We start from the raw sequence: 4,278 nt of genomic DNA, 5'->3' as shown, positions 1-4,278 counted from the left end.
CTATTCATTTTCATAGTTATGACCGAAATGTAAGTCCCTATGTCCTTCCCTGCCTTCCTCATCAAGCTTAGCTTCAAATAATAAAACAGATTCTTCAAAAGCTAAAACGATACATTTTCAAAGGTCTGACCGAAATATAAGTCTCTGTGTCATTCCCTGCCTTCCTCATCAGGCTTTACTTCAAAGAATAAAACAAATTCTTCAAAAGCTAAAACTATTTATTTTCATAGGTCTTACCGAAATATTAGTCCCTATGTCCATCCCTGCTTTCCTCGTTAATCTTTGCTTCAAATATTTAAACAGATTTTTCTAAAGCTAAATCTATTCATTTTTGTAGCTCTGACTGAAATGTCCCTATGTCCTTCCCTACCTTCCTCGTTATCCATCGCTTCAAATTATGAAACATATTCTTCAAATGCTAAAACCATTCATTTTCATAGGTCTGACCGAAATGTAAGTCCCTATATCCTTCCCTGCCTTCCTCATCAAGCTTCACTTTGTGAGAAAGCCATTATCACCAGACTAAATTGTAAAAATAGCAAAGCTTTATTATGGCTTTTGGGTAATGGTAAAAATAACGAATTATTATTTTGATCTTTTTGTAAAAAAAAAAAAAAAACAGACCTAAAATTGTGAAAGCTATTCATTATACTGCCTTCCTAGCTTCAAAGAACAAAACAGATTCTTCAAAAGCTAAAACTATTCATCTTCATAGGTCTGACCGAAATGTAGGTCCCTATGTCTTTCCCTGCCTTCCTAATTAAGCTTAGCTTCAAAGAATAAAACAGATTCTTCAAAAGCTAAAACTATTCATTTTCATTGGTCTGACCGAAAATGTGAAATTAATGGCAACTGTAGAAGACTGTCCTATTATGGAAGTGCACAGAGATAACAGGATGGGATTAAGAAGTACGAGTGATTCTTCCCATGGACTCAGTCGGATACCGAGCACAGGCGTCACTAGCCGAAGTTTTTGACGGGGCCGGGGGGGGGGGGAGGGGGGCAACGAATTTTGTGTTTCAATGTTATATTATCTTCCTTTTGTGATTTCAATTACGATATTAATTTTCTTTGTCAATTCATTTGAACACTTAAACTATTTTCTGCCATATTCAACATATAGATGACATCCACTGACATTAAACCAAAAAAAGCCTTGACCTACCAGCGTAAAACTAATCTTATTAATAACTCCTATCGATTGAAACAAAAAATCAACACAGAATATTTTTATATATTAGTTGGAATTTAAGATATCATTAACCCCCTTTAACCCCATATAGGTATCATTATGAAATAGCTTACATTCTTTGTGAAAAACCAAATTAAGATCCGTCCCTCACGAAAAAAAAGTCTAGTTAATATCATTGATTTCACACTGTGGAAGTCTCCACAGTGCCTTGAAGGAATGTCCTAAAAACCAGGAAACCGAGGAATGTCCTGGTCCATAAAAGACGACGTGAATGTCGAGCTGCAGTGTAGGAAAACAATGAGGTTGACTGAGTCTAAATAAAACTCCGAATATATATATTGCTATGTCTAATTTCAGAAGTCCTGGCTTCACTGCCCCAAAAATGACTTCTGCATGAGAATGTTATTCTATTGCTCGTTGAGACATACATCAATGTTTCAATTTAACTTAGCTATAGGCCCATAGACACAGCCCTTGTATCGTGTTTAAATTTGATGTTCACTACCTTATAAGCATGCTCGGAAGACAAAAATCAAGAGAGGATAGGAAGGTAAGAAGAGAACTGGAGAAAGAGCTCTAGAGAGAGAGAAAAAAATATAACTGTATATAAAGTTCCACAGAAAACTTAGTGCCTACTTCTGGCTATATACAGAAAGCCTGATAATTAAAACCACAGTTCATATAATTATCCAGTATGATCATTCTCTATCTCACCCATTATAAAAACCCGGACCGGGGTGCGAGTGCTCCGGAGAACGTTTTTGCAGATATAAACATAAGCAAAGTCAGATCTTTTCATGGGTAGACAAGTCAGACTGTGATCTAATTGGAAACAAGTGGAAACCCGCTATTACAAATAATGCACTTTGTTGGAAACAATCAGAAACAGACTAACCCGCATTCCCGCTAATGCAGAAATAAGTGGGTGGAGCTTTTTGTTCGCACCAAGAACGAAGACCAGAAATGATCTGCGATAAGCTTACTGGATAATTATCTGAACTGTGATTAAAACGGAAAAAAATACAGCAGAAGATCATTTATTTATACACCATCATTCCACAGCTTAGTATAATATACTTGATATTAAATCTAGTGTATTAGGAAATAAAAGTACGTGACTAGTAATTTAAAATAGGCCCATTCCACTGAGAACAACAATCTAGAATCTATGTATAAACTATGGTTGCAAGGTTTGTACAAAGTGGGCTAGTGATCTTATTTCCTCAACAAATGATATTCACCGCCTTACTACATTATTTGTTCTTAAATTCTAAGGTTTTTAGGAAGACATTTGTTAAGCTTAGGTGACACAGTCAACGAAACACTGGACATATTTTTTGACAAAAAAGCCTTCTTCAACAGAAACTTTTTTAGAAACTATCATTTTCGTCGAAAGATCAATAAAAAATGAGACATTCTTGTTATGTACAGTATATTCTCTTATTAAAACGTCCATTACCCGATCACCAATTTTTCTTAACAGAAGTCTTTTACTCTTTAAATGGTGAAACAAGCATTAATTATGTAGAAAACCGTAAACAAGTAATAATTAAATGGAATACAAGCTAAGGTCTCTCCCTGCTGGGCCCTTCCAGCCTTCCTGCCCTCCCCTTACTAAGTCAATCACGGTCACCATATTGCTAAATTTGTCCAATGAATTGTAACCAAATACAAATGAGAAAACTAACCACGTGAATATATAAACCATTGTAATAAATTCAAATATTAAAATAAAACTGAAATTAATGTTTTCATCGAGCTTGTACTTTTTTTCATCTTGCAGTTTCCAAAGCATGTACCAAAATTTGCGGTTAATGGAAATATGAAAAGAAAAGTAATTAAAGCTCTGTAAAGTTAATAGAAAAACTTCTTTTGTCCCAACAAAAGACTACATCTTCAAGTAAAATTACATATAAATGCTGCGATTATTCTGAGTGAAATAGGCCCCATAACCGTACAAAACAGGAATGCAGAATAACCCCCAGCATACTATTTTTCTGACTGCCCCAGAAAAAGGGATTATACCCTATACAGAAACAATCTCACTAAAAACATGACAAATACAATCAATCACTTGCTGATACTAATTTTGACAGCAGGATTTCTCACACCGTTATTATAGCTGTTTAACTGGCACAAAATAAATGTATATTCTTACACAGAAAGAACTGTGGAAATCAACCGGCGGGATGTGATATTTTTTGTTGACCACTTGTTGACCAAATGACATTTGTAACTCACCCTCATAAATTCAACTCGCTTGGTCAATGATTCTTATTTGCTTCTCAAGGTACTTTGCCATTTCCATTTTTTTCCATAGTTCCTGTCTCACTTATAAAATAAGTTGAAAGTGGAGATCTTGAGGTAAATATCCGTTTTTTCACATCTTGGAAGAATGAAAAACCTGCCTCGTACTAACGACCACGCGTTCACAATAGTCAAGAAAACCCAATGCATTTTTTCTCTATTTTCAGCTCTTTGTAAAATTTACGTCAGGTAAAGTGACGCCTTTTTGAAATAGCGCTGCCGATAGATTTACACAGCAATAGCTTTACAGGGAGGACCAGAGATATTATTAAAGAAGGAACGGATCTCATACTCAGAAATACATTCATTTTTGGTGCAAATATTTAAATTTAGAAAAATAGAACAGCGTTTTCACAAATGTTTTTGAGATGAGGGAAGGGGAAAGCAAGACCAATCCTAAAATGAGAGATTTTCACCCTATCACATCCTGCCGTTTAAAGGCATACATGCTCGAGCTGCCATACTTCCAAAAAAAATCTTGTATTACAGATAGAATTGGAAAAGATCCATAAAAAAATTAATTCAAATACTAGGGATACACTTTCTAGAAAAAAAAAACTATTTGGCTGGGAAGGGTAGAGAGGGTGGAGCAGGTCATGGCCTCAGAAAATTCCATTTGTGAAAGTTTGTTCCTTTTTTAAAACATTCTCAACGTTTTCTGAAAACCTTGGAAATGTTTTCACCGCCTCCATTGGTGTTTCCCCTAGTAAGCAGCAACCTACACTAAAAAAACACAAATAGGTTAGGACTTAATTTGTCCCCCTATCACCCTATTAGAG

This window comes from Artemia sp. Qi Xiang Cuo, chromosome 12, assembly GCF_049724085.1.
Source record: "Artemia sp. Qi Xiang Cuo chromosome 12, ASM4972408v1, whole genome shotgun sequence".
Classification (NCBI taxonomy): domain Eukaryota; kingdom Metazoa; phylum Arthropoda; class Branchiopoda; order Anostraca; family Artemiidae; genus Artemia; species Artemia sp. Qi Xiang Cuo.
The sequence above is the reverse complement of the archived record's forward strand: the minus strand, read 5'-3'. Positions refer to the sequence as shown.